The 12,508-nt window shown below is 40.7% G+C and overlaps 1 protein-coding gene across 3 annotated transcripts in view; it reads right to left on the minus strand.

Annotated features, from left to right (window-relative positions):
* Positions 1–11,771, minus strand: part of mnat1 (MNAT1 component of CDK activating kinase) — a 58,542-nt gene extending 46,771 nt beyond the window's left edge. The window contains exons 1-2 of one of the 3 annotated variants that reach the window (XM_047337550.1): positions 11,642–11,768; positions 6,808–6,943 (exon numbers count right to left, since the gene is read on the minus strand). The gene's annotated coding sequence lies outside the window, so the exon portion shown is untranslated. Of the gene's footprint in view, positions 1–6,807; positions 6,944–11,414; positions 11,536–11,641 lie in introns of those variants that run through there. The other 2 variants (XM_047337552.1, XM_047337551.1) reach the window with 2 other exon arrangements.
* Positions 11,772–12,508: the final 737 nt, after the last annotated feature.

The raw sequence follows: 12,508 nt of genomic DNA on the forward strand, positions 1-12,508 counted from the left end.
CCGGGTTCTCTGAACAAATACTGGGCAAATATCCCATAACGAGACAAGAAAAAAAAGTTCACTGCCTCATGACATCAAACAAAACTAAACAAAACCCCCAAAAAACTAGACTAAAAAAACCCAAATATGGGTTTTAATATTACATTTGATATATTTAATGTTAGAAAAAATCTCATTAGGGCAGAAACTGTCTATCCTCATGATAGACAACAACATAAAAACATATAGCTTACTACTTTTATCAACTAATAATAATAATAATAATAATAATAATAATAATAATAATAATAATAATAATGATGATAATAATGATGAACTGAGAAATATTGTTGGATATATTTGTAGGACAGATAAGGCTATCTAAGAATATATATAAGGATGAATAATAATATATAAGGATGTATAAGAATCTGGAGGCCTGAGAGCAGGACGCTCTCCTCCTCACCACCAGCCCCCCACACGCTCTCTTTGGGCTCATGTCAGGGTAAATTGTTTTGAGCGGAGAGCACCGAGGATTTCCTGAGCATAATCTGAAACAGTTGCTGCCAGCATTACTGCCTGATTGCGAAGATTGCAGGGCTGCAGGGCTGCAGCGCCCGGCTTCAGTGGAGGGACCTTGAGCTCTTCTGCATCCCAGAGGCCTCCCCTCTCTCTCTCTCTCTCCATTTCTCTATTCCCCTCTTCTGCTCTCTCGGCCCCTCAGGTCTACTAAAAAACACCAGGGCTGTGCTCCACATCTATCACCCACAGCTCCCCATGTGTTCTTAGTGATATGCCTGTCTGACTGTCCTCAGCAGACCTTCCATCAACAAGGGCTCGGTTGGGGTGTGTCTTATTTTGATATTTTTCAATCTAATAAGTGGATACGTAAGATCTTAAAAGACTTAAAGGGAAAAAGTTAGTCCACCTCAAGTTAAAAACCTGGATTCAAAATTTTGCTCAAATAAAAGTACAACATATTCGCAGAAAAAAAATACTATAAGTACAGGGAGTAATGGGCCACTTGTTCTGTTAGTGTTTGGTCGTTTTTGGTGGGTAATTGTGACAGATGCATTAAGGCCTTTAATGTTGTAGTTGGGAAAATGAAGTCAATTTTATTTTGCAGGCTATTTTATGTGCTAATGTGTTGTTGAATCAAGATAACGGATCCATATAACTACTGATCCTTTGTTTTGTTTTGAAATCTGCAAAGTAACCATTAGATAAATGTGGTGGAGCAGAGATGTGAAGTGGCATATAATGTAAATAGCACAACATTGAATTCAAATCCTCTGATAACATACGTTTGAAATCTTGAAAAGAGAGTTTTACCCAATAATCATTTAACACTCATAAACTCTGCTAATTTGCTTAATCCGAACTGTGACTGCAAATATGAGCAAACATCTCAATTTGAATTTGAATTTGAAAGAAAAACAAAATGACAAAACAGTACAATATAAAGCACACATTTTTCCATCTGAGCCTCATCACTTCAAACCAGCGACAAGAGCAAAAAACACAAATACACAATTATTGTTGAAAAAACAAAACATTTTCTTTTGTAAGCAGAAAATAAGGTATTCATCACTCACACGATTAAGACGCTTGAGATAATAATACAAAATTGGGGGGAACCTTTACGTTTGGTGCTTGGTATGTACTTAGTTACTGTACTCACGGATGAGAATACATGCAGTTTATATTCAAGCAGATTCATTAAGAATGGAATAACAAAATGCTAACCAAATGAGATAAATGCATACTTACAATACAATTTCTGGCATAATATTTAAAACATTGAAGATAATTGTTAAATTTTTTTTTCATACTACTGGTCATATAATATAAAGTCCCACTTTATATTATATGACCAGTTGTATGTTTGAATGCATGAAATTAAGAACTTTGCAGAATTAGTTTACAGAAAAAATTGCATTGTGACCTGATGCGCAGGACAATTTGATCCACTGAAAAAACAATGGTAGGATTTTACAACACGAATATCCATTATAATAGCCCACAACTCAAAACGATCCCACAGTATTGCTCAATGTCACACTCGGCAGAGGTCAGCAGAGCGCAGAGGTGCCGTGGAGCATATGTAATTCGGACCACAGCAGGTGCCGCACACTCTTGGCACACGGTGTGGCTAAATTATCACAAATTAACAAACAGGTGATCACAAAGCCACCAAAGTGACTCCTCATTCCTGTTAATCTAATGACAGCATGTCCAGAAGGGTACAGACACAGCGAGGATTACATGGGCTCTCAGTCACCTTCAGGATGTGCAAGAGACTAAAATCAATCCAGCACGGAAACTTTGACAGCGGTTTTTAATCACGATCAAAGCCCTGTCTTTCGAATCCAGAGGACCCAAGTCTGCATACATAAATCTATCTGCCGCATCAGCTGTACGCGTGTCTCTTCCTCTCATCTGCCATGCAACAAGTGCAAGTGGGAGGCTCTGCTCCTGCCTATGGACTAGAGGACAAAAGCTGGAGGTAACGTCAGCCTAAAGCAGGCCGTTGCCAGTAACAACAGCTGCTGATGGCAAACAGAGGGCGAGTCATCAAAAGGGTATTTCATTTGTCATAGGTGTAAGTGGCAGTGGCTCTAAATCAACAGCAGGAAGGGCCCTGACGTGAGCAAATAAACACGGGGAGAAGCCTGCATGAGCCCGAGCCGTGTGCCTGAGCTCGGTTAGTGTTTTCTCTGGCAGCGGGGTCAGCGTACATCTCCTGAACGGACTAAATCCAAAGCTGAGAAACCTTTAGTTAGAGTAGCACGGCCTCAGCGTCTTTTGACGGTCTGGTTGCCTGCAGGTAGCTTTACCGCACATGGAGGTCCCGGTGTTAGACAGTCCCAGGTATCCATAACCACTAGCTGTATGAGGGGTGTGTGAGGAGAGGAGGAAGGAGGGGGCTGGCGGGTGATGAGGCACAAAAGGATCTTTTCAGGTCTGCCTCAGAAAGGGTGGGGGTGGTGGTGTGGGAGGCTGGGGTTGAGAGATTTTCTTACCAATGATGCATGGATCTGACAATGTTCCTGCCTGGCCATACCCAGAGGCAGATGCAGGCCGAGTGTGTGTGGTGTGTGTGGTGTGTGTGTGTGTGTGTGTGTGTGTGTGTGTGTGTGTGTGCGTGTGCGTGTGCGTGTGCCTGTGTCTGAGAAAATAATAAAAAAGGAAAGTAATACGTACAAAACATTCCCTTGATGGAAGTAGCAGCCGTCTGCTTTATTTCTATGACATAAGATTTAAAGATCAGATAGATTTCACGACTCTGCTTTTAAAAAAAAAAAGTTCATTAAACTGTCGCAGGAGCTGGGAACCAACGAATATCTTCCCCCTCACAGAAGTAGGAAGCCATTCAGGAAGCTCATATGTGACAGAGCTGAAAGAAATATTTATCTCTTTCATCCAGCCGGATGAGTGATGTCTGACGCTGGAGTCAGACACGAGGAGGAGGAGACTCTGCAGAATAACCCTCAGTATTAAGGTGTTAAATGGCATGTTCTGTGTCAAGTAAAGGACAGCGTCATATACATTACCCGATGAAAGGGGGGGAAATTTCTAATGCGTTACAAGAGGAGGAGACAGAGGACAAGATAAGACTTGTGTGTAATGTCTACGAGGAGGACTTGTATAAAAGAAAAAAGTGGCCAGAAGGCACAAGCTCATATAACAAACTCTTCCTGAGTCAAAACCCAGCTCTGGTTGCCGAGAATCAGATATCTCTATATTTCTGGAGCTCGGAGAGAAAGGTGATAGTGGCATTAGTCTCATGTTTTTGATCAGGAGGGTGACTTCAGTCTGGGGTTGTTTTCGGAGTACTTTTGGGAGGATTTAACAGATTTTGGAAATGTTCGTTTCAGCCCTTTGAAGCCAAATTAAACCAGCTCCACATGGCATCTACAGCACATTCGGTGCAAATATGTCTCCACACGAGTGACAGGATATATGGAGGCTTTATGAAGGAAAGACAAAGAAAAAAAAGGACCTTAAAGCAGCAGGGCAGTGGCAGCTGTAGCCAGTACAATGCCATAGAATTATTAGTTTACTATCACACTTATGAATATCCTGTCCAGGAAAAATTAAAAAGCTAAACTCTGAATTAATCGTTTAACCATATTTATTTATTTTTGAGTTTCTGTTAGTTATGGCTGGTTTTATTCTATATAGCTCTTATTATTTACAAATCCATTTGAAAGAAAACCAACAATATACTGGTCCCTCAGCGCTTTCTGGTGTTCCCATCATGTTTGTGGCTAAAGGTGTAAATGACAAACCTGTTTCTTTTTTTTCCTCAATGCTCTATAATTTTCTGGCACTGTAGTGCAATACAAATCATTCATTTGTTGTAGCTGTCGTACAATAGTGTGAATTTACAGCAGCAGGACAGTGTGTAAGCTGTAATGCAGCTCTGTGGCCTTATCTTAGTAGTTTTATCTTTACCACTTTAAAAGGGTTTAAGGGTTCATTTCTGAATGCAAAAAACCCCCAGAAAACCGGACAGCAAATAAGGCGGCCGGACATAAACTGCTTTTTTTCTTGGACGACTGACTGTAAATATCTGCGTAACTCTTGGTTTGCCGATACTCCTCAAAACGCCGCTCTGTACAGTACGTGCTGTGGTTGTAGTGAAGTCAGTTGGCAAGACTTTAAGAAGGAATCCAGCGATGTCCTATATTTTACTTTTTGCCGACAAATGCCACGAGGAACTGAAAACAAATCTCTCCTACAGACAAGTGTTGACTGTGTGTCCTGAGCCTGGTGTATCCTCATCTCCTGGTGCCACAGAGCTCTGTTGTTCTGACCACTGCTCTGGGCGACATGTTCCTACATGAATATGGGCTCTGTGGCTTATTTTGAGTCAACTCCCCTTAAACTGTCCTGTCGATAATCACCGATAATCAGCTGCTCTGTTTACTTCTGTTTGAGTAACATTTTTTAAGAACTACAGTTGACAAAAGTAGTGCAAAACAACACTCACATTGGGAACAAATGAACTTGGGACTATTGACGCAGGTAAAGTCGAAAAGAGGCAGATCATTGTTGGTTTTTGTCTTCGATTGGGGTTCAGTGACAATAAGCAAACTATAAAACAACACCAGATCTATCCTTTAAAGTAATTTTACTGTCTTGAGGAAAGTATATATAAAGTCACAATTGGCTGACAATAAATATGCCTTGATGGGACTTTTAAAGGAAGCAGACATATCCAGAGCCACAACGATTGGGTTTAATATCATATCACGGGCTCTGTTTCATATCAGAATTAATAATTGATCAATCTGCTGATTAACTGTGATGCTCGTTGTTCTGCTTCCTCATCCAGCTAAAACAGATCCCTGGTTCTGAACACAGACACATTGCTCCAGGCTCAAGGGGTTTTTTTTGAGAGGAGGGACAAGGGTGGCAGACACAACAAGAGGAAGTGGTATGGGATATGGGATAATAAAATCTATCTCACACTCCCGAGAGGCATCACCTCACCTATCCTGGGGCTCAGAAATAGCTCAAGTAACCAGTTCCACCCCTATTTCACACACACATGATCCACACACCCCCGCTGCGCCCGAACCACACCGCAGCTCCACTCCACCAGGACCTTGAGCAGTTTTCACTTTATTTGTTTGCCAACGTTGGAGTGACAGCAGCCTGAACCTGAGCTGCCATCTCACTCCCCTCGCCCCCTCATCCTCATACTGCAGAGCAGGATAAAATACCCTTCCTTGGTTCCATGCAGACAAAAAACAGAAAGAAAAAGAAAAACATTCAGGAAATGAAAGTTGTAACACGATCCTCTGTGTGCCAAACGTCTCCCTGAGCAGGGACAAAGGCCCAGAGAAAAGCTGCTGGGCCTATTTTAGCCTGCAGATGATAGAGCAACGGAGACGGAGAGAGGAAGGGAGAAAAAGAGGCCCAAAATTACAATGAGTGAGGAATTAAAAATTAGGAATGGGGATGAGCTGATATTTACAATGAAAGAGGAGGAGGAGGGGGAGGAGGAGGGGAGGAGGGGCTCTGCAATGATGAACTCTTCTGTGCAGTAACCGGAGTGCTCCTGCAGCCCTCTGTGCAGCCGAGTCGTCCCACATCCCTCAGATATGCATGCACCAAGAAAAATAAACTTCCCATTCCGGCCCGGCAGTGTGTTTTCCAGTGGGCCGCTCCTGAGAGAAGGCCTCCACGACTCCCCGTTTGAGTGCTTACAGCCCAGTCGAGTGTGTCCAAGATGAGGGGCAGAGAGACGTGTGGGCTTTTGATGTTCCACAGCAAAGTGGGGAGAGAAAATTAAAGATCCTAACTCGATATTTATTAATGCTTCTGTAAGAGAGACAATAAAGACACTTTCTTTTTTTTCTCCTCCCACACCAAACCCATATATATGCCATGGCTGATCATCAGATCATCCTGGCAGCAGAGGGAGGGAGGAAATGCTCCGCTGGTGCCCTCACTGCTGCCTGGTGCATTTGCGGCATGGTGTCAGCGGCCGGTGGTAATTACCAGGCTCTCTCTGAGTTACAGCTACACCAACGTGCCACTGGCTCTGGTATGCCAACTAAGCTCTGTTAGGAACTGCCACTGCACAGTAGGCGCTACTTCAGCGGACAACACATCTATCTATCTATCTATCTATCTAGATAATGAATGCTGTTTTTACTGCTTACAAAAGTAAAGGCTGAGGTGCTAAATTAGAAGGATCTTTTTTCGTATGGGAAGCATGTTTATCAAATGTCGTATCTATAATTATGTGCATCTTAAAGTGTTTATTAAAGCTGCATTTACAGTACAGTTGGAAAAGCTTTAGAAGTCACTCACTCATCAAAGCAGTAGCAGAGAAGAAGAAGAAGAAGAAGAAGAAGAAGAAGAAGAAGAGCCCCTTCTCATCATCCCATTGCCCACGTCTTCAATCAGGTTGCCAGTTCCCGCAGTTCTCGGAGATCCTCTCTGAAATCTGCCCCAAAGATTTAATAGTTACATTCATCACACTCGTTCATGTACAGATATGAAGATATTGTAAGTCATATTGTATTATTACTTTCTATTAAGTAAGTTTTGCCAAAATAATTAAATGTACACAATGTAGCTGGATAAGACATTATTTTTAAAATGATAAAAGACAGAAACGGACAAAGACACAAATGGATGGAAGTATTCCATCAATGAAATTGAAATTGTTTAAATTCAAACGATATCTTTAAAAGCTCTCAAATCTATAGCTCATTTTCTCACCACGGTAAATACATTTTTGTAATGCTTTTATACAGAATTAAAATGCTATTGGTTTTTAATTTAAAAGTTTTCACTTCCTGCTCCTGAGACAAAACTAAAAACCACGATTTTCTTCAACACACTATCACTTCTGATCCGTTTGTGGTTGCCATTAAGCTCTTAGGCATTTGCAGTTTTCCAAATTGTAGCTTAAAAACTCGAGCATTAACTCACTCTGCCATCTCTCTTTTAATAATCCAATATCTACACAAAACATTTACAAAACTATCAAAACTGGGCTAAATGTGTTACCGCCACAATGTCATTGGTTTCTCTTCCACAAGCTGTGTTTTGTACCATAGTTAAAATAAATTACGATAAATAAATAAATGACAAACATTCAGATATGTTTGAGTAACCCGAGGGCTGCTTGTAAAATATAGATTCTAATGTAAAGATAAATTAACTAGAGGGCAGATGGATCAAATAGATTATTCATTGTAATAAATCAATACAAAACATATTTAGTTTACAAATCCTTGATTTCTTGCCCATGTTATATTGTGTGATCAAAAAGAGGAAGTAATTTAGAGAAAGTGCAGTAACGTTATGATAAAGTGTGATGCATTATAAAGTCATGTAGGTATGTTGGAGTGTCAGTGAGTGAGAGAAGGATGATGAGCAGATAATTAGGCACGTTTAGTTCACGACACTTAGACGTGGGTAAAGAATAACTTCACAGTAACTAAGGAAGGAAGTGGTATTTGAGCTGCAGATGCCGACAAGACGTTTTCGACATGTCATTGTGCAAGAGGTCTGAAGTTTCCCACAGGATGAACCGATCACTGGTTAGTTTTGACTTTCCGGAGCTTCGAGAGATCGGACCTGAGGACACAGGCGAGATTGTCTGCTTCACTCTCTCTCTCTCTCTCTCTCTCTCTGCCTCTGACTTTGTCAGGTTTATAACGACATGACCCAAGAGCATGATTGAGAAAGGCTCAAGGTACTGAACTTAAACTTGGCGACAGCTGCAGAAACCCGAGACCAGGGAGTTTAAATATAGACCCCTTAAAATCCCAACCGGTGCCCTCGTCCCTGCTTTAACAACACTTTCTTACACATGTACATGTACATTCACACTCTCTTCTCAGTAATGCTGTACTCTCGTTTACACTTGGGCCAAAACTTGCTGGTAGTGAATCTATAGTTTGTTTGGGTCAAAAGCTTTAGGTAAACATACACTCTTATTTCTTTTTTTAATTACAATTACAAGTATTCCTTCTATTCATTAACCAAACTCTCATTACAGGCAGGATTCAGACGTGACCATTCTAAGTGAAAAGAGCTTGTCTTCTGAGAGAAACATTCCTATTTATCGTATTAAAAGCAGCCGTTTAGTGTATTGATCTCTGAGGCCTTGTATTATTACACGTTTATTATCTACTAATGCACTGAAATAGGACAGAGGTCTCAAAGCCTGAGGCTGTGGCGGTTTCCTCTTTATCGCGACTTGTGAGCACCATCTTGTGGCCAAGAGGCAATACTACAAACACAGATTTCATATGCGAGTGGTGTGCATGTAGTTTGATATAAAAAATGTAATACAAAGCTTAAATATGTGTGGTAAATGTGGCCACTGCGTTTCAATTAGAGTTTTTCAAGGTAAATAATGGACACAGTTGATCCTTAGAGCCGCTTATGAGAAAGAGAAAGGAGCATTCGAAAGGTGAAGTGTCTCACTGTTGTGTTTCACATTAATTCACTGGTTCAGTTTGAACAGCTCAATTTTTTGGAGTAAATCGATATTAACATTTTAAGCCTTAAGTAGTCACATGTTTTTATTCCATGGGGAGGATGTTTGCATGTTGTTGAGATAGCCGTGGAATAAATAAAGTCATAACAGGATAGAACATATACGCGGCTTATTTGGGGAGCTTCTTTCTTTAGTCAATGTCTCCATCTAGTGGCCAAACGCTGCACACCACTGACTGGCAGGAGAGAAATTACTGTGAAGCAAATTCCTGGTGGGCTTTTTTACTCAAGCCTTCTTTCTGTGAGAATTTATATTTTTTTCCCACTTGGAGGAGTTTAATGTAGGTATGGTCCTACTCTAGAATGCAGATATAAAAAATCAGCTCATAAAATATGATGCATTACCAACTGCAAGGTAAATCGGGTCCTAGGGCCCCTAGAAAAATCCACTGTGGCAACTAGTCTGTGGTAATTTGATTACTTTGATTTTTTCATAATATGCACCGTTAAAGTATATGTCTTTTCTTCCTGTCTGCCCCTCGATTTTGTTGACAAACGACCGTACCAGTTGTCAAGAAAATCACGTAGAGAAGAAAAAGAATCTATATAAACTCTACGCAGCCATCCAAGTGACAGAGGGTTCTATATGATGTCATAATTGTGTCATGGACTGCGTTGGCAGAATTTAACATCATGCAGTGTTGCATTGAGATCATAAATGATGACAATGGACAATGTCACACAAACTGTGACATCATCAGGAACATCGGGGAATGTTCCATAGTGAGATCATATCTTATGACATTAGTAAAAACAACTGTGATGATCACTGTGATTACTTCAGGCGACATATTCACCAATCACACTTCAACGATAACTTACTAAGTAAAATACATATTATTTTGACTGTCACTTTGCGACAGTGGAATGTTTTTCCTCTGACTCTGCCGCAGGCCATCTGACCTCCATCTGACCTCCATCAGCAGCTCCACCCCCCTTCAGCACCGTCGATATTCCCACTATGAAACAGGACTGTGTCTTCTGATTATACAGTCATTTCATCACATATTATTTACGTGCACCTGTCAAAACAAAAGCCACTTACATCTAACCGCCGCCTCGTGATATGAACATTGACTGGCTTCCCTCCGCTCAAAATAGTCACGCAATTGCTTCACATCGTCTCTCTCTCTCCCTCCACATCTGCCAAACAAACAGCCTATCTGTAAGCGGCGCAGACACTCTGAAGTCGGAGGGACGTATCGATCAATCTGCCTGGCGAACAAAGCCCATTTACGATGCACAACACGGAGCTCGAGCTACAGCAGAGGTAAACTGGGTCAGTCAATCGTTATTGGACAGCTCACCTGAAGTTATCAGATGCAAAACATCAGTCAGTATGAGTCAGTGGTGGTTCAGCATGATCGATAAATGTGCCTAAAGCGGATTTGGAAGTTGGAGAATAATGAGGCTGCACTGTGGGATAATAGCCTATTGAATTGAGAGAGTTTCTGAGCTGCTTGTAGACCCTGAGTTTGGGTCACAGCCATTGAGAACGTCAATTCCTTATTACTAACGACAATGTCCACTTGATCTTAAGGCTGAATGGGGCCCCATCTGCATGTGCAGCCACGTACCAACATTTTTTAAGCAAGCCTTCCAAGAAGAGTTGAGGCTGGTTATAGCATCAGATCCGGCAATTGATGGAAAATGATCAGTAAGATCACCTAATGTGTAATTTTCTTTTGCAGTATGAGGCCAATACAATGTGGGAAAGTTCCGTCCCATATCTGTTCAAAGGCCTAAATATCCTTTGTTCATGTAGTACATAACTTCTCAGGTCAGTGAAACTCGAGTAAACCGTACACTGTGTTATGGATAAAGAATGAATAAATGCTCAATTGAATGAACCGTTAATACGCATAGAATTAAGCTATAGGAATTATTTTATTAAACTGCTATGAAGTGTTTTTGAAATTCAATGCTACAATCTCTACAACATTATCCCTGGCAAGGGTGCTTCCTTAATGCACACATACATACAACCACGAAAACCCTAAAACATTTTAACATTAAAGAATTATTAAATTTATAATTTGTACTTGCCCTTTATATATTTAAAAAAAATATATAATATAAAAAAACGGTAAATAACCGTTATTGCACAAATCATGTTCTTCCACACACTTTCCCCGGAATGAAGTAACTCTTAGAACCGTCCCACATTAGACATATCACACTGTTCCACTTTTTAAAACCATTTCCATAAAATATCTACCGGTCCGAAGTTGGTTTTAGTTCCGACCCAGTTGAAACAAATCACATAAAAATTATGCTCAACATAAAGCAATATGGCTATATAGCATATGTGCAGACCGGGGAGAAATCCGCTACATGTCAATATCAACCATTTTCACCTAAACAAAACACAATTAAAACACCAAGCAACTAAATCAGCCTACCGCATAAACACGATAACCGCACATGTCCAGTATGTCCACGACAGTCGTGATATTTCATGCTAACACCACATGCTACATCTCAAAGCAAAGCCCAGACTCAACAGGTTCCAACAGTGTGTTTCTTATCACTCAAGTTGACGACCAACCGTCGTCGAACAAGCAGCCACCGAAGAGCAAAGAAAAGTTTGTATCAAACAGGGTCGCCACATATATAAATTAAGTCTTACCTTCGATGTTTTGTCACGATAGCTACAACTTTGATCCATAAATCCACTTCCGCTTGCTAGCACAAAGGCTACTAATCACATTTAGTTGTTAAACGGCCTGTTTCCCCGCTGTGTGACTTCAGCGGAGGGATTTTAATGTGAAAAGGCTTCGACCTTTGAAATTCCTCACAGTTCGTTCACTTCCTCATAGTTAGCGAATGGGATTGCTGGCGGGGATTTGGAGGCGGTCCGTCAAGTCTCCTGGCTCTCACGGGTCGATAGCCATGTCAATCATTCAGATTGCCCAATGGGCTGCTGAGTTGTAGCACTGCCTCTGTAAAGTGACGCTGACAGCTCTGACATCATTACGCCGCACAACAAAGATCGTTTTCAGAGAAGGATGAGCAGCCGTCTTTGTTAAAAAAGTTGTATCAGATGTAATACACACTAACAGAGATATAGAAGTATCATTCCCATTTGTAATCAACAAGTCTATGAAGAAAACTGTGAAGAAGAAGAGGAAATATGGAATAAATAAATACATTTAGAAAAGAAAGGTGCATATACGGTGACACATAAACAGTGTGTCTTTACAACTAAGGAGAATGTATCTTGTGGGAGCACAACAGGCAGCCAATTGAACAAATTAGGCATATTATTCTGAATTACCAAAAAACTCTTTGCTATATTTGTCATCTTAGTAACATTACTTATTTGATTGTAATACTGTGAGTGCGTACAGTTGCAGTCCTGAGAATGAAACAAAACTTAGAACATGTCCTCTCAGATTCTTAGTGTATTGTAATATTGTCGATGTCAGATTTGACTCTTAAATATGTTTTGTTAATTAATTAATTTGTCAGTCCACAGAAATTTTGTCAACAAAAC

The sequence above is a fragment of the Scophthalmus maximus genome, chromosome 15, assembly GCF_022379125.1.
Source record: "Scophthalmus maximus strain ysfricsl-2021 chromosome 15, ASM2237912v1, whole genome shotgun sequence".
Taxonomy (NCBI): Eukaryota; Metazoa; Chordata; class Actinopteri; order Pleuronectiformes; family Scophthalmidae; genus Scophthalmus; species Scophthalmus maximus.